This window comes from Azolla caroliniana, unplaced genomic scaffold (genome assembly GCF_043228905.1).
Source record: "Azolla caroliniana isolate FFs.n. ecotype wild unplaced genomic scaffold, voAzoCaro1.0.p SCAF_13, whole genome shotgun sequence".
NCBI lineage: Eukaryota > Viridiplantae > Streptophyta > Polypodiopsida > Salviniales > Salviniaceae > Azolla > Azolla caroliniana.
Window position 1 is genome coordinate 496,090 of NW_028230448.1, and position 24,235 is coordinate 520,324.

At 40.1% G+C, this 24,235-nt stretch overlaps 1 long non-coding RNA gene across 1 annotated transcript; it reads left to right on the forward strand.

Moving 5' to 3' along the window:
* The first annotated feature begins 2,701 nt into the window (after positions 1-2,701).
* Positions 2,702-13,155, forward strand: LOC147855896 (uncharacterized). Its single transcript, XR_015530668.1, has 2 exons — positions 2,702-2,835; positions 12,829-13,155. It is a non-coding gene; the product is annotated as an uncharacterized LOC147855896 (long non-coding RNA).
* The last annotated feature ends 11,080 nt before the right edge of the window (positions 13,156-24,235 follow it).

Genomic DNA, 24,235 nt, shown 5'->3' on the forward strand with positions numbered 1-24,235 from the left:
GGATCTGAAGAATCAGGAGAAGAGCAAGAGGATGCATATGGTGATGGTCATGGCCATGGCCATGGCGATAGCGATGGCGGCAAGAATGAGGGACAGGGCGAGCATTACGAGGGCCATGATGATGGTGATAGCGATGGCGATGATGATGATGATGCGTATGTGGATCCAGATGTGGGCTATGGTGATGAAGCTCACGAGGGTGAGGGAACCGATGGCGATGAGCAGAAGCTGTATGATGATGGCATGGAGGATCGGGACGATGAGGAAGAAGATGAGATTGACTGCAGGCAGCAGGAGCAGGAAGAAGAGGATAGTGATGATGGTGATGGTGATGGTGATGGTGATGGTGATGGTGATGATGATGGTGATGGCCATGAGGTCAAATTGTATGAAGGCAATGAATCTGAGTTTGAGAAGGTTTATGATGAGCACAAGGATGTGTTATTGGACCATGTTCTACGTGGCTATGTCTTTGTGGAAGCCCGGGGGGCTAACGATCGAGGAGGAGATGCGCTCACGGTCCATCACAAGCTCAACATTAATGGTGGTAATTATGTTAATGATGATGTTAATGATGATGTTAATGATGATGTTAATGATGATGATAATGAGGATTATGGTGGTGATGGTGACCATCATGATCATCTGGTTGGGGAGGAGGATAGTTATGTTCTTGTCAACATAGATAGTCAATGAGGTGGTGAGCACACTCAGTACCTAGTGAAAGTTGGTTGGTTATGTGGTTGGGACAAAAATGTGTATAGACAAAAGTAGTACCAAGAGAGAGAGAGAGAGAGAGAGAGAGAGAGAGAGAGAGAGAGAGAGAGAGAGACAAACATCATATATTAGAAACCATGTGATCCACTTACTAAACTTCACTAGAATGGATTATGTACATAAAGTAGATCATGAGGACCCATCTATTATTATATATGTAATATATAAATGCTTGTATTTTGCATTTTCTCTCTTCAAAGAGTCTTATGAATGTTGTCATTTCTCGAACTTAATACATACTTGCGAATGTTTTCGTTTCTCGAACTACAAAACCAAAGCTTATACACACTTTGCTTGCACGTGTGGGAAACGCTCACCTAAGGGATGAATCGGCATTCTATCTTTCCATGTGTACATCACATGCATTTTAAGAGATGAGGGTAAATCTAAGAAACATGGAAAAAACTTTCCATATGTATATATGGGCATCGATGTTTAATAGGATATTAAAGATTAACCATCGATTATCCAATTCTTCACATTTTTATTAGATGCATGACATTAACAATATGTTTTGTGTTTATATGTAGTTATCTCTAGAAGTATTTTCTAGCATAATATAGATTAAGATCGCAATATGGGACTGTGAATTAAGCGACCCAAGTTGAAGACAAACACGTCCATCATATTATGAACATATGACATGTCAAGCACAATAGTTCATGTTGGAGGGGTAGGGGGCACTTTTTCCTTAGCTTTATGTCACAATAATCAAGATATGTGGCTCATGGTGGGTCGGGGGACACTTTTTTGGGTATACCATATATGTATATTGAATGTACAAATAATGCAAATATATCATTGCCTTAATACTACATATGGTCTTCAGTAGTGGGACATAGTCTCTTGGCTTTGATCCCCCTTAAGCACAACATAGTTGATGAGATAGAGGTAGTTTTCTCCAAAAGTATAGTACGATTTGAAGAACCAAAATGTCACATCGATAAAGGAGGATCAGAAGGAAGACATTAGTTCTCGCCACGTGATATAATAGTTAACACATGAAAATATAATGCCAATATTTACATTAGTTTTAAATTTGTTGCACATGTCCCAATTGTTTTCTTCAATCGTGTCTATGGGGAGGGTTTTTGTGGGACCCTCCATCAACCTCATCCCTCCCACATGTGACACTATATGGTGACGAGGGATCGTTTGCCTCCTTTAAAATACGTATAATTTGTTATGGTGGACTAGGTGGACGATGATAACATTTAAAAGTATACTATAATCAATCCAACATATGCATCATAGATATCTATTTCGAGTTGGTTGTGGTTAGATGATTCAATATAACAGAAATGTGTCGCCGCAATTGTTCACCTTGGCTATGGCTCAAACCTAGAGTTCACCAATCAATTACCGCGTGATTTGATGGAATTACTTAATTTGTAGCCACTTGTGCATATAGCCAAAGTGCATGAGGACATTATTTTGGAGTTAGTTTGATTTCATTAGAATAATCAATATGGTTTTAATATTCTCTCAATTTTAAACTAGGTTAAGCCAAGTGATGAGAGAGGAGTAGATGAATAGGATTTTGTTAGTGAAAATATGTATATAATAGAGACAAGAAAAGTTGAATTTCGAACCCAAGGCCTAGGATTAAGTAGTCTTACTACTTACCATTAGGGTAAACTAAACTGCTAATTACAATTAGCAATAAAGATTAAGTGGGCTTATTACTTACTATTAGGTTAAGCTAAATTGCTAATTACAATTAGTAATAAAGACAGAACACAGAGACAACGATATGCATAGACAGAGATATCAATCAGACCATGGAATCACCACCAACAAGAAATTGCTAATTTCCTCTGCCTCTGCTTCTTCCTGCACTTCCACAAAACCCTAAACCAAATCATAAATTTAACGCGATCAACCCTAAACCAAAACCCTAATTGCTAATTTCCTCTGCAGGAAATGGCTCTAATTCTGATGGTCAGGTGAGTAGATCTGCCGGACGATCTGCAGCAATTCCCTCCTCATCACTGTCATTGCCGTCTTCTTTGTGGGAAGAATTGGGTGACATCGGAGATGTGTCAGATCGGAGAAAAGGTATGTGCCCTGCCTCTTGAACGTTTTTCCATAGCTGACCTTGGCCAGATTTTCTCTTTCGAGACATGGAAGTTTGTGCTTAATGAAGAAGAGAGAGAGAGAGAGAGAGAGAGAGAGAGCTTGGCTTTCCTTCTCCCTCCATCAGAGGGACCTTCTGAAATCAGGACAATGTAACCACTTTGTTAATCCACATATAGAGATGCTATAATATTGTGGCAGCAGAGACGTCGGAAATACCATAACCATATGGCAATAGATTCCTTGAGATGCGGCATCTATGGCAAGAGTATTCTGATTCTAGCATTGAAGAGAAGATGCAGGCATAGAAAGAATTGAAATTGAATGAAGGGAAACCCTCTTGTGAAAGAAATGTAGAGCGATCCTTCCCGAGTGTCTGTTTACAGAACCTCTTGTTGCGAAAGGCGCACAGTATCTTATTGCAAAGGGAAACATCAAAGCCTCACATTCTCACCGGATTGGATTTTTATCAGCAGAATCCCCATCTCCGATATATATATATATATATATATATATCAATATGAATCTGTTAAAAACATAGAATGAATATCTTTGGAAGTGATATGAGAAGATAACTCAGAGGTGTCTCGGAACAAAAAAGCTAAGGAGACACTCCCCAGAAATAAGAAAGTGAAATGCATCAAGAAAAAGCTCAATGAGAATCTCCAACAGGACGTCAACAGAGTGAATGAAGAGCTAGATCTTTGTCCAATGGGTGAGAACAATGTTGATGAGGTCCAGAAGAGTGATGAAACAAAAATAAATATGAGACACAAGGTTCAGGCCGAAGAGCAAGCTGCATTGCAAAAAACAGTGAAGAAGATCTGGTGATGAGAACAAACCTGAATGAGGAAGATTATCTTGCTGAGAAAGAGATGCATGACATTCTAGATGATTAAGGACCACTCTGAAACACAGGAGAAACATTCTAAGCAGAAGAGAAAGAAATCAAAAGCAAGAAATCATTCTCTTGAAATCTTGCAACCTTAATGGAGGATTTTCGCAACTTGAAATTGCTAATCTGTCAAAAAATTCAAGAAAAGCTCTGGTTTCAGTCCCTCCAGCAGCATTGAGCTTTCCATTCTCAGGGATTCATTTACTGTCTGCGGTAAAGTATTCTCTGATTGTTTGTCATGGGGATGGATCACATCTTCAAATATGGAGCATACAACTCATAGTCAAGTAGCATGAGGTGCTACTTAACTAAGGTGATAGTTTTAACTATAATTACTAGAAGACATTATAATTTTTCTACAGGATAAAACTCTTAGTTGACTAATCGTTCATGAGCTCCCACCCTTCTTGCTCATCATCCTCGTCAGTGTCGTCTTGAACTCTATAGATCTTTGTGTCCTTGCTCATGCAAAGGATATCATTTCCAAAACTCATCACAAGACGTTGTCGTGAGTTACACACATTTAGCAACGAGACTACTAGGAACCTAAACCAACAACGATGATTTTGATGGAGTTAATTATTACGATATTTTCCCTAAATATTAGTTGCATGTAGGTGTTTGATCTCTTGGAATGTCTCGTTGAGTTCACACATAACTCTAATTTATGTGTATTGAATGTGTCTATGTTCTTAAGTAGGAGATGTGTGTCAAGGTATATGTGTATGTCGGTTTGTCTATGTTTATATGTATATGTGTGTACGTATATATGTGGATTTAATATGCGGAAGTGTGTAAATATGTATGTATGTATGTGCGCGTAAGTAAATGTGTATGTACATAGGTATATAATTATGGTTGTTCATAGGTATGTCACATGTGTATGTTCAAATATATATTTGTGTGTATGTACTTTGTATGTTTTAAGTGTTCATGTATGTCTGTATGTGCAAATATGTTTATGCTAATGTATACATGTGATTGTGCAAGTATGGCTTTGTGTATGCATGAAGTATGTGGGTTGGTTTGTGTGTGTGTTGCAAGCTTATATATTTTATTTGTCTTATATAGGGGTGTAGGCATATAATTTTGTGTAAAGTGGAAGGCCGTTGAGTAACAACAAGAGGGTCAACAATCCCCTCATGCAATGGGCTAGTGATGATTCATTTGGCTAGCCTTTAGCATTGTCCTTCGTACGGATAGCACACTAGGCCTCGTGTGCTACATTCGTTTCACTTGGGTCGTCGTCCTTTTCTCTCCATGCACCTTGGATCGCTTGTTGGTTGTCAACGGGTTGGGTACCAAGCAACTGCAGGTTTCCCTCTTTTCCTTCCGTGTGAAGGCAATGCACGAAGATTCTCCTATTTCGTGTGTTGGTGAGTGCATGATGTTTGTCCTCCTTTGAGCATGAGCTTCCTCTTCTTTATATGTTAAGGCACACAAACCCTTTTCTCTTTCGTATGTTCTAACATATGAGCCTTGTATGTTATAACACATGTCTCTCTGTGTTTTGTTTCACACGAATCCTTGTGTATCAAGATTTTCAATGACCCTTTGCCTTTAGATGGAGATTTTACTTGGTGTCCTTGAAAACACAAACGTTGTCCACTTGGCTAAGCACTCAGTCTCTTGGGATTCTACACCTCCATGTTTGAGAGAGTTGTTATGTATGCTCAAAGATTGCACATTGTAGAAGGCATCCCATGTGTTTGACAACGAGCACCATGACTTGGATCTTCAAGTCCAACCTCATTTTCAACCCCTTCAACTATTGAATGATGTTATGGCAACCAAGTTAAGCTTCCTTTATTTCAAACTCTAAAACCTTGCATGAGGTTTACCTTGTTTGATTTAGTGCTCTCCTTGTTTGCGTCATGCAATTTGTTCCACATCTCTCCTGAGGTTTGGCAATCGATTGAAAGTTTAATGATGTTCTCAAGATGAAGTTGGGTCATTAACATCACAAGGTAGTCAAGATCCTCACAGTCTTCATTTGTCATGTCGGTGGGTTTCTTCTGATTGACAAAATTCTGTTTCCACCTTTGAATTAATACATCTCAATTGTCATTCTTCCAAGGGGTGGCGAAGCGTGCATTGTAATACTTTTGAAACTCCTAGCCTTCTCATTATGAAGTTCCCTTGAGTGCTTCCCATTTGCAATTAGTCACTTATTTATGTGTGATGAGATCGAGAAAATGACAATTGTCTTTGAGTGATTGAGTTCCCATCTTAGGTTCCATTTTTTCAACACTCAATTAATCTTCTATTTCTCTTCTTCTCTTGTGAGTGTTCCTTTTGAGCATTATTGAGTCTTCCAAACTTCTTCATCGTTAACCTATTGTACTTGAACTTGTCAATCTAATACACCTTGTTGGAGTTAGAGCAACCCAAATATGAACTAAGCCCTCAAGACCTAAAGATTTTACACCAAAAAGAATGCAAACAATGGAAAGATCACAATGGTAACACAACACTCAAAGACACAATGAGATAGTACACGTAGAAGGTAGCTTTACTATTTATAATAGTTTTTTTGAGAATCAAACCCAACTTCCGCAATGGAATGGCTTTCACACTAGCAATGCACACACTAGGCTAGTTTTGTAAATAGCAAAAAGGGTAGTTGGTATTTAAACCAACCTTTTGTAACTTAGTTACTATTGGATGTAATTTTATAATTTGCTAATATAGCTTCTTATTCCAAGCTCTCTCTCTCTCTCCTGCTTACCTTACGAACACACACACACAGTTCACTTCCGTTGCACAAGATCACCAACACTCACGCTTCTTTACATGGTATCAAAGCGAATAGTTTTCTGATCAAGGTTATTCAACCATGTTATGTCTCACGCTGACAACCAAAACACAATCGGCTCAACGATAGAGGAGAAAAATGAACACTCAGATGGGAAGCGTTCTGCCCACAGAGAAACTCGACATATTGAACTTTGCATCTTGGGAATACAAGATGCACCAATATCTTGTTGGTCAAGGATATTGGAGTTATATATCGAGGGAGCTCAAGAAACGCAACCGAACCCAACACACGTCGATTACCCAACATGGGAGCAAGTGGCAAGCCATGTGTTGCATTGTCTTGCATCATGCGTTCATGATCACATGCTCATATATATTCGAGAGGCAAAAACACCAAAAGAATCTTGGGGCAATCTCACGAAGATTTTTGTGACCAATACGGCTCATGTAAACTTCAACTCTGAGAGAAGTTGAACAATATACAACAAAGGGATATGTCGATCACTAGCTATACCTTGAAGATCAAGGAGCCGTGTGATGCCCTTGGATCAATTAATGTCATCATCGACAATGATGAAATGGTGCAAATATGCCTTGGCGGCCTAGCACCACGATTCAACACGATTTGATCGGCCATTCTTGCAAGGGAGAATCCTCCCTCCTTTTTCGACCTTCAATCGATATTGTTGGTTGAAGAAAATCATGTCGAACAAAGGAGCAATGCGCCTAATGGTTATATGCTCTACTCCCAATGGGATGAGGGAAGAGGATTCGATCGAGGAAACAAAGACCGATTCGGCCAAGACTGACAAGGTCAGCCAACCCGAGAACGCAATTCCCACCATTAGCAAGAGACAAGGTCAGCCAACTCGAGTTATATTCATGGATTATAATTAGCAGTATCTTGATAAATGCCAAAGCTTATATTTGGCCTTGTTTTTTATAATATATATTTGTGGAGATGAAACAATATTATGTACTATCTGTATACTGCCTCCGGGCCTTTTATTAATACCAATGGAGCATATGTTTTATGGAAAAAAAAAAACAAGGCATGTAAGTGCGGTTCAACAATGAAGGGTGCTTCATTGAAAAAGACAATTGACTCATAGCTCACGGTCGACGAGAAGGCCGAATGTTCATCCTCGGGTCGAACAAGGTGAATTCAACCATGTTTGCAAAAGGCCTCAAAGTCGAAACCAACTTGAAACTATGGCACAAGAGAATCATCCTTAAGGGAATGCAGTCGAAAGGAGTCGTCATCGAACTCCCGACTTTTACCGAAAAGGAGATTGCAGGCGTATGTGAAGCCTGCCAATTCGGTAAACAACACCGACAATCGTTCTCGAAAGAGGAACGTGAGCAAAGGGATCCTAGATGTAGTATATTCAGATGTATGGGAACCAACACAGACAACCACATTCGGCGAATGCCAATATTATGTCACGTTCATCGATGACTTCTCCAGGCACACTTGGATCTACCCTATGCGGCAAAAGAGTGAAGTTCTAAGACACTTCCAAACATTTAAGAACGAAGTCGAAAAAGGCACAAATTGGCATGTCCGATGCCTTCAATCAGATGGGGGCAAGGAGTACTACTCAGACGAATTTACAACTTATCTCCAAAAGGAAGGAATTCGATGAGAATTCTCGTGCCGACACACACCTCAACAAAACGGCGTAGCCGAATGAAAGAATTGGCACATAGTAGAGGTGGCAAGGGCAATGATGAACAAGAAGAACCTGCCGAACTCATACTGGGAAGAATCGGTTAACACAAGTGTCTACCTCATGAACAGGTGTACAAACTCTAAGGTACATGACGTCACACCCCACGAGAAGTTCTTCGGAAAGAAGCCGGATTTATCCCACGTCAGGATATTCGGCTCAATCGCTTATGTACATATTCCCACCGAGAAGTGACAAAAGCTTAATCCCAAGTCGAAGAAATGTATCCTTGTAGGGTACTCACTTAAACAAAAGGGGTACAAGTGTTATGACCCAGCTATCCGAAAAGTTTGAGTGAGTCGTGACGTCATCTTCGACGAATCGGCATCCTGGTATGAACCAGCGCGACAACTCTGACACCAACCCCAGTTGACCCGAACTCGGCGGACCAAGAGATCGAAGACGAAAGTCGATTTCGACACATATTCGAAGAAAATCCAATAACGACCAGATTGACTGAACCTCAAGACCCGTCGAGCGATCAAAGCACAACTCGGCCAACTCCGAAGTTGGACAAATGAAAGGCCAAAATGCCGAAGTACGAAGATCCAGTCGATAACGAGTCTACTCACTCCCTCGACAGTGAGTTCGAAGCCCTTGATGTCCCAGTTATCCGGACAAATAGAGTTAAGAAAGCCATAGCTACTGCAAACGAGAAGCTCTATCGCTCCACTTTAGAGAAAAACCCAGTCAGTCGATTCGGCTACGATGACTCTATGGCATATCATTATGCCTTTATGATGAAGGTGGCGACCATCCAAGAACCAGAAACTTTTTCCGAAACAGCCAAGGATCCACAATGGGTCGAAGCCATGACCAAGGAAATGCATGCACTTTGCAAAAACGAGACATGGGATCTCAGTCCCTGCTCCACACACAAGAAAGCGATCGGTTGCCGGTGGATCTACAAGGTCAAATAGAATGTTGATGGCTCGGTCAACCACTACAAGGCACAACTCGTAGCTAAGGGATATGCTCAAACACATAGTCAATTATGACGAGACCTTTTACCCGGTGGCAAAAATGACAATTGTTGAGACAAGCAATGTTCTCGTAGTTGCTAAAGGTTGGCATCTCCATCATCAAATGGACGTAAAGAACGCCTTTCCTCAAGGTGAGTTAGAAGAGGAGGTTTTCATGATTCAACCCCCTGGTTTAGAATCGACCAAGCATCTGACCACAATCAGCTGACTCAAGAAGCCATTGTACGGACTCAAGCAAGCAATTGCGTGCTTGGCACTCGAAGATCACTCAGTATCTTCATCAAATCGGCTTCTGAATGTCGAAATTGGATAATTCCCTCTACATTAGAAGCGAATCGAACAACCTGATTGTCATCATCCTTTACGTAGATGATCTAGTCATCGGAGGAAAGAATCTAGCTGACATCAATAAGGTCAAATCACTCCTATCAGGCATATTCAAAATGAAAGATATGCATGAGCTCCATTACTTCCTCGGTATCGAAGTAATTCGTACATCAGTCGGGATATTGATCTCCCAACGACACTACATTCTCAATTTACTCTACAAGTTCGGAATGACTGAGTGAAAACCTCTATCAATCCCCCTCGATTGCAACCTTAAGCTCGATGTTGACTTAGGAACAAAAGAGTGTGAGCCGACTGAATATCGTCAACTAATCGGTATCTTAATCTATCTAACCATCACACGACCCGACCTCAGCTATTCGGTCGGTCTCTTAGCCAATTCATGCAGAACCCTCAAAATTTTCATCTCGATTGCGCTAAGAGAGTACTCAAGTACGTTCGTGGGACAATGGATTTTGGCATCTTGTATAAGTCGAACACGATCATTCGACTCAAAGGGTACATAGATGCTCATTGGGGCGGCTATAAAGCCAATAGACGATCAACATCGGGATTCGACTTCTCCCTCGACAATGGAGCCATCTCGTGGAGTAGCAAGAAGTAGCCGACAGTTGCATCGTTGAGCACAGAAGCTGAATATAGGGGCGCGACCGTCGTCGCATGTGAAGCCATGTGGTTCAAAAGAATTTCGAAGTATTTGGTCATTTCTATCAACTTAGGATCTGATTCTCCTGTACTACAACAACATGAGGAATATTCATTTGGCTCGGAACCCCGTGTTCCACGTGCGCATGAATATCGAAGTACACTATCACTTCATCCGAGAGCACATCCAGGCTGGAGATGTTGACCTGCAGCACATTAGCACAAATCTTCAAGTTGTCGACATATTCACAAAAGCCTTAGGAGTCGACAAGCTCGAGCAATTTACATAGGACCTAGGTCTAACGATATGTGCATTGCCAAGCTTGAGGGGGAGTACAACAACCGACGAGTACAACGTAGCACCCGAATAGTAGCCAATCGGGTAATCAGTGGACACAAGCCGACCAAGGGGAGTTGAAAAAAAGCCACATAAATCAAACGAGTCGAAACGATCAAAGCCGAGCCAACCGACTATTCGGCCATAGAGCCGAGAAATCTAAAAAGTTGAAACGAACCGAATGACAAGACAATCTCTCTGATGATCGGAAGTTGCGTTCGAAAGGGTGTGTTGAGAATCAAATCGAACTTCCCCAGTGGAATGGCTTGCACACTAGTTGTGGACACACTAAGCTAGTTTTGTAAATAGCAAAAAAGGTTAGTTGCCCTAGGATAGTTGGTATTTAAACCAACCTGTTGTAACTTCGTTATTGTTGGATGTAATTTTATCATTTGCTAATATAGTTTCTTGTTCCAAGCTCTCTCTCTCTCAGCGTATTCCATGTGACTCTCTCTCTCTCATCCTCTCTCTCATCCTCTCTCTTTGTAACGACTCTTTCCGTTGTTGTTGCCATCTATTGTTGTCGCCGTTGTCGTCCTTTGTTGTCGCCGCTATCATCACCTATTGTCACCGCCGTCTGCTACCATTGTTGTTGTAGTTGTCCACGCCGTCGTCATCTGACGTCTGCCAAGTGTCGTCGTCGCCCGACGTCAGTCGTCGTCGTCGTCGTCATCTTCGTCTACCGTCGTTGGTTCTTGACCGTCGTCGTCTCCGCCGTTGTCGGGTGTAGTCGTTGCCGTTGTTGTCATTGTCGGTCACCGCTATCACCTACACTTTTGATGACTTCATCGATTGGGTAAACGAGCGAGCGTACATGTGCTTCTACACTCGAACTTAGCGCGCAAGGCATCGATGCCCAACTAAGTTTTTCTGTCCTTTTTGTCTTTTCTTTCTTCTATCTTTGGAATTACAACATGACTTCTAGACGAAACCATAAGGAAACACACGAAGAAATTATAAGTAAGGAGGAATTTTTAGATGTCCTTAACCGTTTAGTTAAAATAGAAAAATGGGCGAAAGAGATTAAAGCCGAAAAACAAAAAGATAAGGAAGAAAGAGAACTGCTTATTGCTGAAGTAGCGAAACTTAAACTAGCCAATGTGAACCTTCAAAAACAAATTAAGGACCTTGGGACATGTAGGAAAGATGGTAAAATATCTTCCCTAGAGGATATTAAGGATGAGATAAAAAAGGTTAAGGAAGAGGTTAAAAGCGATATAGAATTTAATTTAGCAAAAATTGGGTGGGTTGATGTAGTAAAACGTAATATTAAAAAAGAACTAGGATGAAAACATTGTAAACACTACCCTTGTAAACATTGTAAAACGTAATATTAAGCTCTTCGACTCATTAGTGACCCCTTCCCTCATGCATGCATCAGTAGTATGGGCTCCATGTCTACCATCTTTCATGTGGACGCAATTAGAGAGACCTTTGGTGACGATGTTATCACGTCAACTCCGAAGCAAATCGACAGTACCACATGACATTATTAGAGCAGAGTTCAGTCTACCCCTGATGTTAGTAGAAGCACTGTTTCAAGTGGTAGTTTTTATTCATCGGATACATAGTCAACCACAAGATAGGATATCCCGTCCAGCCTTTGAGGCATCCTGATCCCTACATGCGTCTGGAGACACTAGCTCTTGGTATAACATTGTGGTGAGTTGGTTACTTGCAAACGGCATAAACATTAATAACCTACTTCCCCTTAAGTACAACCATGGGACTGACTAAACCCTAATCTCTCATGAAGACCATAATAAAGTGATACGCCAAGAAATATGGCAAATTTACACTCGATATAAATGGATCACCCCACGAGAGGCACTCCCATCGAAAATGTTGTAGTATAAGGAACATTTCTTGCACTTCTCTAAGTTAGGTTTTATCACACAACCAAGATATCTAGATACATTCTTATCAAATGCACTAAGGGTGGCCATTGGACAACTTAGGATATCATCTCACCAACTTGAGATTGAGAATGGTCAAGCTAATAGAGTCCCTAGAGAGGAAAGACCATGTAGGTTATGCCAAATAGAGATAGAGGATAAGTATCACTTCACATGCAAGTGCCTAGCTTATGCCGAGATACGGGCGGAATACCAAGACATATTAGGACCCTCTTCCCCCCTCTCCAAACTATTAGATACCCCGAGTGTAAAGAGACTAGGTAGGTATATCTTAGAACTAAAACAAGATAGGGAGAATAAATTACAAAGTGTTAAACATAACCCTTTTGCTATTTATCAACATGTAACTAGTTTAATTTTTCAGGAACAAGGGGAGACGACGAATGTGGATACACTTACACCGCTTGGCCTCTCCCTTGAGGAAGCAAAAATGCAAAGAACAACCAAACGCCCTCGGATGTTGGGCTTCAAAACAAGTCGACGTGGAGTAGAAAAGATTAAGAAGATAAGGGAATGTGAGTTATGTCGACTAGAAGCTATGGTTGGATAATCTTTTACATTGGGACCACGAGCCACATCCACATCACAACCCTTTGACCTCTTGCTTCTCTTCAAGAGACTTGGATGGAAATGAAATTAGGCCTAGTTGAACATTATTTTCATTGTAGAACATGTTTTTTATATAGAACAGTCTTGTTATTTTCATAGAACTATTTAGCTTAAACTCTATTTTTATCTTATTTTTATTTTTACTTTCGATGAATGGGTAAATATCCCATTTTTTTGTAAACCATTTGTCTCATGGGCGAATTTTAGCCTTAGAAGATGTTAATATTTCTCTCTCTCTCTCTCTCTCTCTCTCTCTCTCTCTCTCTCCTACTTGTCTTACGTACACACACACACACATGGTTCACTTCCGCTACACAAGATCACCTACACTCATGCTTCTTTACAAGAGCATTTCAATATATATTGATTTTAAAATAGAGACTAACACTTTTTATATGAGAAAGTTGTCGTGAATAAATGTTTATGCATCTGTATATGGATGTTGTGAGCATAACCTAGAAAAGCCAAAGGAACAAGCCCTAAAAAATCAAGGGTCAAGCTATAGTCCAACAAGGTGTGGACACAACATGAGAAAGGCATGCATTGATTGATGTGAATAAGACATACTAGAGAGAAAGCTCAATTGGGCCAATTTAGATGAGGCATTGATATTCTTTGAGTTTTGTTTTGTAGAGAGAGAGAGAGAGAGTATATTATCGTCTTCGGAGGTCAAATATGACCTATGAGACCAAAAATATTACATTTCACGTGATACGTGTGAAGGTGACTAGCGACTCTCGATGTTCAAGAACTTTACCAATGAATGTTGCAATCAAGAGTGCACATCGTGGTTGTGAGAGAAATTCGTGCAAGGATTGGGTTGGATCGAAGAGATGTGGAAAGCATGGTCGAATATGATCAAAGGTTGAGCATTGTATCAAAGTGTGACTCAGATTCGCAAACTTGTTTAGGGCGAAGTGTTCATAGCGGACCACCCTCATCACTTGTGCCCCAACATTCTGTCTCACATCGCAATGGATGTGAGCTAAGTCGCATGGAAGCAATGTTTCAAATGGCAGATAACGGTATGGGCTCTAACATGTATCGATGTGTATGGTTTCCCCATTCCGCAAAGAATATGGTTTTGTAGTTAGGTGCAACATGTGTAGTATAATGTGTGAAGCATGTGCCTCCACATTTGTCCCATGTCATGATACATTGGTGTTGCAAAAAGGCCTCATTTACAGAGGAATCTAGTGACGCATCATGAAGCAAGTGTCTCGCATCCCATCTACCAAACCATTTTTCTAAATCTTGCATCCAACCGGAACAAAAAATATTGTTTTTATACGTCTTTTGGATCTTTTTGCTTGCTTCCCATGCAATTCTAGGAAATCGATGTGAGGGACTTTGTTGAACCTTAAGTATGTATTCAACAACCCTTTCCATGGCCAAGATCTCAATGGGAAGCGATCCCGTCTCAAGGACGAGGAGGGTGTAGGGCGTTTCTTTCTTAACTTGTAGAAACTTTGTAACAAAATGTTTTTGGACATTTTCAAAATCTTTAAACATAGATTTAGGGATTCTACCGCCCCATACTTCCACCCCATAAAGAAGAACCGGTGTCACCAAAGTGTCGAAAAGATATTTCTTGAGGACCCAACACTTAATATCTCCAAGATTGCATGTGTTCTCAAATGCATAGTATGATCGTTTACCCGCCTCTAAGCAGCGTGTAGCACAATCATTCCATTTCTTATTTGAAGGAACTTCAAGGCCAAGATATTTGAAGCTTTCCACACATTCAAGTGGCTCATTGTTGTACATATTGCATGGTTTATCTCTTTTTTGGCTCTTCACAAACATAATCTTTGTTTTAGAGCTATTGAGACTTAATCTAGTATGCATGCAAAAATTGTTTTAGAGAGAGAGAGAGATGTTGTAATTCTTTGCAAAAAGAGTTATTGTGTCTTCTCGGTTATTATGTTGGCTTAGAAAAGAGAGATTGTGCTCTCAATTTAATCATTTGTTTCATTTGGGGGTCAAAGAGGTGGGAGATATAATTGAGGCTGCATCTCAAAGAAATTTGGGTTTGTTGAAGCACGACAATTATTATGCAACCCGCCTACTTACAGGTTTATCTTGTAACAACAACAAAATATTGCATTGATGCAATGTCCTTTACGTTTACAAATAGGAGAGCAATTGTAGATTTATTGGTCTTTACGAGGCTAGACGTTGTTTTTACAAGTGACTATCAATCTTTTGTATCATTTCTCCGTTGAGTCTCTTCGATGGCGATCATCTGAGGTTGAAGAAGAATAGAAAATACATAACTCTAATTATGGATGGTGACAAAATCTTAAGACGTCGTTGACATTCTAAATTGGTGCTCGCAACAACGGTCTTCATTTGGAGAGTTTTGATTGGGATTTGCCTTTGGGATTAGCTCTAAAGAGATGTGGACTAACAAAGGGCAATTGTTTCTTTTGCATTGTTCAAATGGAAGATAATACTCATTGTTTCATGCATTGTTTGATTGCTTGTCAAATTTGGAGTTACATTTCTCAAAATTGCCGAGTTTTATGACAATGTTATTTGATGCCTAGACAATGGGTGTTCGCACAATTTACACAATTTGACCCAACATCACAGATGGAGATCATTTTCCTATTTCTGAGGTATTGGGGAATGCGTCATAATTGGGACATGGGTGTTCGCACAATTTACACAATTTGACCCAACATCATAGATGGAGATCATTTTCCTATTTCTGAGGTATTGGGGAATGCTTTTGTATTTTATGGTAGGCATGGAGTCAAAGCATATCTACGAAAGTTTACAGGAGTACTAATGTGGCAATTTTCATTATTGGAGAAAGTGGAAATTTTTTTCTCAGTGGAGTGTTCGCCTTGCCTATTGGCAATTCAACATGTTCCACAACCCATGTAGTTAGTGGGTGACCATACTCCATTGTGACACCCATTGTAAGTAGTGTTTTTCACAAACATTTATTAATATAATTGTGTGTTTTCACGAGAGAGAGAGAGAGAGAGAGAGAGAGAGAGAGAGAGAGAGAGAGAGAGAGAGAGCCCAGATGGATGTAGCTAAGTTGGTAAGGTTGCCCAATGGAGACCAGGTGGTCATGGGTTCAACCCTTACATTCCACAGTGACATCTAGTGAATTAAGAGATATATAAGAAGTATATAATAGAGAGGTGAGGAAGTTGGGTTTCGAACCCAAAACGCATTGCTTGTAGTGCTAACAACTTACCAGTAGGGTAAGGTAATTACGATAAATAATAATAATAATAAATAAATCAAGATAGATATATAGATTATATTATCGTCTTCAGAGGTCATATTTGACCTATGAGACCAAAAATATTACATTTCACGTGATACGTGTGAAGGTGACTAGCGACTCTCGATGTTCAAGAACTTTACCAATGAATGTTGCAATCGAGAGTGCACATCGTGGTTGTGAGAGAAATTCGTTCAAGGATTGGGTTCGATCGAAGAGATGTGGAAAGAATGGTCGAATATGATCAAAGGCAGAGCATTGTATCAAAGTGTGATACTCAGACTCTCGAACTTGTTTAGGGCAAAGTGTGCATAGTCGGCCACTCTCATCACTTGTGCCCTAACGTTCTGTCTCACATCTCAATGCGTGTGAGCTAAGTTACATGGAAGCAATGCTCCGAATGGCAGATATCAGGATGGGCTCTAACATGTATCGATGTGTACGGCTTTCCCGTTCCCGAAGAATATAGTTTTGTGGTTAGGTGCAACATTTGTAGTATAATGTGTGAAGCGTGAGCCACCACATTTGTCCCATGTCATGATACATTGGCGTTGCAAAAAGGCCTCATTTACAGAGGAATCTAGTGACGCATCATGAAGCAAGTGTCTCGCATCCCATCTACCAAACCATTTTTCTAAATCTTGCATCCAACCGGAACACAAAATTTTGCTTTTATGTGTCTTTTAGATCTTTTGCTTGCTTCCCATGCAATTCTAGGAAGTCGATGTGAGGGGCTTTTTTGAACCTTAAGCATGTATTCAACAACCCTTTCCATGGCCATGATCTCAATGGGAAGTGATCCCGTCTCAAGGACGAGGAGGGTGTACGGCGTTTCTTTCTTAACTTGTAGAAACTTCGTAAGAAAATGTTTTTGGACATTTTCAAACTCTTTCCACGTAGATTTAGGGATGCTACCGCCCCATACTTCCACCCCATAAAGAAGAACCGGTGTCACCAAAGTGTCAAAAAGATATTTCTTGAGGACCCAACAATTAATATCTCCAAGATTGCATGTGATCTCAAATGCATAATATGCTCGCTTACCCGCCTCTAAGCAGCGGGTAGCACATTCCGTCCATTTCTTATTTGAAGGAACTTCAAGGCCAAGATATTTGAAGCTTTCCACACATTCAAGTGGCTCATTGTTGTACATAATGCATGGTTTATCTCTTTTTTGACTCTTCACAAACATAATCTTTGTTTTAGAGCTATTGAGACTTAATCTAGTATGCATGCAAAAAAAATTCAATGCCTTCATAAGCTTTTGTGCATCTCCTAAAGTATTTGCAAAAAGCACTACATCATCCGCATATAACAAAAGCATAATCACAACATTCCCAATGGCAACTTCTTCAACACATTCTTCCTTTACAAACTTGGTAACCATTTCTTCTAATTCATCAATGCATAGAGAGAGAGAGAGAGAGAGAGAAAGATATATTAACGTCTTCTAAGGCCAAAATTGGCCCATGAGACAAATGGTTTACAACAAAAAATGGGATATTTACCCATTCATCGAAAGTAAAAAATAAAAATAAAAATAGAAACATGTTCTACAATGAAAATGATATTATACTAGGCCTAATTTCATTTCCATCCAAGTCTCTCGAAGAGAAGCGGTAGGTCAAAGGGTTTCGATGTGGATGTGGCTCGTGGCCCCAATGTAAAAGGTAAAAGGTACCCCAACCATAGCTTCTAGTCAACGTACCTCACATTCCCTTATCTTCTTAATCCTTTCTACTCCTAGTCAACTTGTTTTGAAGCCCAACATCCGAGGGCGTTTGGTTGTTCTTTGTGTTTCGGCTTCCTCAAAAGAGAGGCATAACAGCATCAGTGTATCCACATTCATCGTCTGCCCTTGCTCTTGAAAAATTACACTAGTTACAAGTTGATGAATAGTAAAAGGGTTATGGTTAACACTTTGTAATTTATTCTCCCTATGTTGTTTTAGTTCTAAGATATACCTACCTAGTCTCTTTACACTCGGGGTATCTAATAGTTTGGAGAGGGTGGGAGAGGGTCCTAATATGTCTTGGTAATCCACTCGTATCTCAGCATAAGTTGGGCACTTGCATGTGAAATGATACTCATCCTCTATCTCTATGTGGCACAACCTACATAGCCTTTCCTCCCTAGGGACTCTATTAGCTCGACCATTCTCAATCTCAAGTTGGTGAGATGATATCCTAAGTTGTCCAATGGCAACCCTTACTGCATTTGATAAGAATGTATCTAGATATCTTGGTTGTGTAATAAAACCTAACTTAGAGAAGTGCAAGAAGTGTTCCTTATAGTACAACATTTTAGATGGGGGTGCCTCTCATGGGGTGATCCATTTATATCGAGTGTAAATTTGCTATATTTCTTGGTGTATCACTCTATTACTGTCTTCATGAGATATTAGGGTTTAGTCAGTCCCATGGTTGTACTTAATGGGGGGTAGGTTATTAATGTTTATGCCATTTGCGAGTAACCAACTCACCACAATGTTATACCAAGAGCTAGTGTCTCCCGACGCATGTAGGGATCGAGATGCCTCAAAGGCTCGACGGGATATCCTATCTTGTGGTTGGCTATGTATCCGATGAATAAAAACTACCACTTGAAACAGTGCTTCTACTAACATCGGGGGTAGACTGAACTCTGCTCTAATAATGTCATGTGGTACTGTCGATTTGCTTCGGAGTTGACGTGATAACATCGTCACCAAAGGTCTCTCTAATTGCATCCACATGAAAGATGGTAGACATGGAGCCCATACTACTGATGCATGCATGAGGGAAGGGGTCACTAATGAGTCGAAGAGCCATCCCTTAGTTCGTGGCTCTTGAAAGTATGCCTAGTGGCCTTGTCTCTCTAGGAGTGAGAGGGATGCATACCCTCTCGTTAGCCTATCTTTGGCTACCTGGGTCATCGAGAATTTACCTGAGCGAGCACTAAAAGTGACTCCCAAGTATACACATGATCCAACTACCGCAACTATTTTATGGGAGAGGATTAGGTGACATTTACTCCTAACTCGGGATGATGTATGAAAGATAAGGACTTTAGTTTTCGCTAGATTCACTATCAGCCCTCGTTGTGTACAAAAGTCATCTAGGGCATTAAGATGCTTTTGTAGGTCGTGTTTTGACTCTGAGAGCAAGACAATGTCGTCTGCATAGAGTAAGAGACTAACTTGCATATCCCCAATAGCTAATCTCGTGCCTCCCTTACGAGCAATAAAATCAGTGATCTCATCAATGTAGATCCCAAAAAGAGTCAGTGATAGGGGGCAACCCTGTTTTACACCAATGGTGCTAGTGAAACAATCGGATAGGCCACCTAGGGATCTTACACACCTAGAGACTTGCTCATATAGGGCATAAATGGCCCAAATCATGTCATTTGGTATCTCCAAGCTCTTAAGTCTATCAAACAACTTCTCCCTAGGAACTGTGTCAAAGGCTTTGCGGAAGTCCACAAAGCAACAATATAGTTTCTTTTTACGAGCCTTCATCTGGTCAATTAAGCACCTAAGTGTGAAGATATGGCAAATAGTGGAGAAGGCTCATCTAAAGCCAGCCTGCTCAGGTGCTCGAAGACTTAATGTTTCCATATAATCGCTAAGCTCTACTTCCATTACCGCACCATATAGTTTAGCAAGCGTATGGCCTATCATAATGGTCCTATATGTATTTGGGTCCCCTCCTTTATGTATAGCGGCCACTATGTTCAGGGTCCATTGTGGTGGAAAACCCTCGGCGAGGGTGCGGTTGAAGATTAGAGTGAGAAAGGGGGCTAGGCACTCTCGAACATATATGATGTGCTCAGCTCGCAATCCTGTGTGGTCCATGGATTTCCTATGTTGTAATTTTTTTATGGCCTTCGTGACCCTAGAGGTCGTGAAAAATGTCCCCATGTTAGGTCGAGGTGTGGAAGGCATTGGGATGGGTGGTTGGTTCGGGACATGGTAGAGTCTCTCAATATATGTGTGCCAAATATTGGGATCCTCGGTGGGTGTTTATGGTTGCGGTTCCCGTAGTCTCTTCCATGCAAGGACTGATTTCCCAACATTTTTAAGGATTAAGACCACCATATGCTCGTTCAAATGTGGTACAAATTAGGATAGGGGATGACATTGTTGTATACCCAGTCAAGGTTATTGAGTTATGTATTACTCATTTTAAGAATTTTATTGGGCCAGAGTTGATTATTAATGAGGATGTCTTGAAAGCTCAACAAGAGTTTTATAATGTAATTGGGAGTGCCGTGAATACAAATATTTGTCAAGAATTGGATGTTGATTTTGAAGAAGTTGAGGTGGAAAAGGTATTGTTACACCTTCCAAATGGTAAAAGCCCTCGCTGGGATGGTGTTACAAATGAAGTTTTTAAGAAGTATGTGAGCCTGCTTAAGAGTCCATTCACACAAATGTTTCAACAATGTTGGGATTCTATTCTAGTTTCATGCCTGAGAGCTGGAAGGTGGGCTTAATCAAATTGATACCGAAGCTACCATCTCCGGAGTCATTTCATCTATGGAGGCCTATTTCATTGATGGGAGGGTTGTACAAAGTGTTTGCAAAGATATTATCCAACTGACTTAAGAAGTTCTTACCTCAACTTATTCATCCATATCAATATGGTTTTATTATAGGTAGAAATATATTGCATAATGTTTTGAATGTTCAAATGGCGACCGATTATGTGTGACATACACATCAAGAAATGGTTATGGCGCAATTAGATTTGGAAAAAGCATATGATCATGTTAATTGGTCTTTTCTCTCAGGTGTGATGTATAATATGGGGTTTGGTCCTCGTATGTGTCGACTTATCTTTTTGCTAGGGCAAAATGCAACCTCCCATGTGATGCTTAATGGCGGAGTCACTCCGAAAGTGTTTCTTACTAGATCCATGCGGCAAGGATGTCCACTAAGCCCATTATTATTTGCTATTGTTACACATCCTTTGTTAGTAATGTTGTCAAATCTTGCGGCCAGTGGTGATATTGTGGGTTTGCATCTTCCTTCTAGTGGACAATTGGTGGCACAAGCATTGGCAGATGATTCTTTTATGTTTTTACAAGCCTCAAAAGAAAATCTTAAAAGGAGTATGCAAGTTTGGGATCAATTTGCTTTGGCTTTAGGGTTGTATATCAATTGGAGGAAGTCTCGCCTTATTTCTTGTACGGAGAGTGATATGGAATGTTTGGGATGGCGAGGGTCAGTGATTACACGAGGTTCAATTTATTGACATTTGGGTTATCCATTGGGCATTGATGTTACAAATTTCAATTGATTGATTGGATTGGTAGTAAATTGAGGGACAAATTTATGTATTGGAAGTCTCAATTATGGCCCTTTCATGTACGACTCAAAGTGGTGCAATGTATCTTGATACCCATGTTATTATATTTTTTGCCTTTACTTTCTTGGACTAAGAAGGCATTACAAAGCATGTTACAACCTATTCGGTTCATGTTGTGGCGGAAGGGAGAAATGATGGGAGTTACATGGATTTCATGGGACCATTTGGCTACTCTTAAAACATTAGGTGGTGCAGCAATATTGGATTTGGAAAGGCACTTGATGGCTCGTAGATTTACATTATTACGAGATATATGTCAACAAAATCAACCATGGATATCTATGATGCAATATTTTATTGAGCATGAAGGATTGATGCATGGGAAAACAAAGATTCAAGCATCATGGTGGTCACTACTGAATGAAAGTATTCCTCTAAAGATTCGACATTCTGTATGTGGACAACATTTGGTAAGATCGTGGCAAGATGCATTATCTCTTTTTGAATAGGGACCATCAAGTGATCGAGAATATTGTAATTCATTACAAAATGAATTGTTTGTTTCTTCTCGAGTGTTGTTTTGGCATGGGAAAGAGAAGTTGAGATCTCAATTCAATCGTTTATTTCGATTGGGGATTGTACATTTGGAAGATGTGGTTGATAATGAATCTCAAAGGTTGTCGGGTTTTGAAGATGCCAAGAGATGGTTATGTATTCCCCCAAATTATGGATTTATTTGGGAGAAATTACATGATATACCATTGTTGCAAGGATCTTTGCCATTGAAAACCAATTTTGCACCTTGGGTAGATTGGCGGTTACAAGATGGTACACGCTTGTTATCGGTCACTACAAATATATTGTATCATCATGCGATGGCATCATTATATTGGCTATTTCCTAAAGCAACGAAGGTGTGGAATGTATATAAGTCAGATGCAATGTGGTGGAAAATATTACAACGTGGTTGGCATTCCCATCTACCATTTCATGCAAAGGTATTCATATGGAGAGTCATGATTGGTGGGCTCCCATTAGGTTCGGCCTTAAAGAGACGAGGACTAGGATTTGGCACTTGTTTCTTTTGCATTGTTCTATTGGAGGATAGTACACATAGGTTCATTAAATGTCCTATAGCGTGTACCATTTGGAAGTACTTATTGGACATTTGGCAAGTTTTAACCCGTTGTTGTTTGAGGCCTCAACAATGGGTTTTTTCTCAATATGTTCAAAATGGATCAAATGATGAGATGGAGATCTTGTTCCAATTTTTACGTTATTGGGGTCTACAACACAATTGGAATATACGTAATGCTTTCATGTTTGATAATAGACATGGGGTGAAAGCCTATATAAAGAAGCTTAAAGGTATTCTCATGTGGAATTTTTGGATGTTAGAGCATGTGGGGATCATTTCCTCAAATGCATATTCAGGTTTTTTAGTAGCATTACGGAATGTCCCTCTCCCTACATAGGCATATGATATGTAGAGGAGACTAAGAAGTGTTGTAACTAAGTGGATTTTACATACAATTAATATAATTGTGTGCTTTTACCAGAGAGAGAGAGAGAGAGAGAGAGAGAGAGAGAGAGAGAGAGAGAGAGATAAGGAAATGATATCATATTATTTAGCAAGTACTATCTAGGCTTTCACAAATATTTGTAAAACATTCATGCATCGATTAAATTCTTATACATACTTAAAAGTCAAAGATAGGGGGGCAAATGAGATTACAAATTATTGAAAAACCATAATCTCATTATGCATTGCATATTTTAGGCATCTTCCATTATCATCGAGAACAACTAGGAGCACTCATATAATTTAAAACGTGAAAGCACGGTTTTCTTAAAAAACTCCAATGTCAGTTATCTTTTACGTTTGAAACAAAGGATTTGTGTGTGTATGTATGTTCTTGCTTCGGACATCTTTATGCGAGTGGGACCCTTAAGGTTTAGTAAAAAGAGGACATGTGTGATGTGTATGAATACATAAAATGCTTAAGTAGCGAATAAAGGTTACGATCATAAAAGGGATCCACCCTATGGGTTCTTTACTTCAAGAAACAATATTATCCCCTAAGCTACACAAAGAGCCGAGACTAGGCAAACATATAGCTAATAGTGTGGAGACTATTGCGATCTCCAAAGGATAACCAAACAGATACGGGCCCTCGTCGTCTTCTTTTCTATTTCCGGCGGTCGAGACAAGAATGGCACGTAACCCGAGAGAAAGCCAAGGACAAGGTATTGACGAACAATGTGTGTATACGTGGATCCATACTCTTCTTCTTCTTCTTCTTCTTCTTCTTCTCCGATGTACATGGATCCATACTCTTCTTCTTATTCTTCTTCTACAGGGAGTACATGGATCCATATTCTTCTTCATCTTTCTCGTCTTCTTCTTCTTCTTCTTGGGTGCACATGGATCCATATCTTCTTCAAGAGAGAGAGAGAGAGAGATGAGAGAGATGTAGCCAGCTAGCCAAAAACAAGCCCTATTTTTGGAGTTTTGTAAAAGAGAGGATGGGGTTCCTTCTTGTAGAAAGGCCATTTCTATAATTTCCTCTAAAATATCTTTTCTTCTCTCTTTCTCTTTCTTCCTCTTTCTTTCTCTTTCTCTCTCT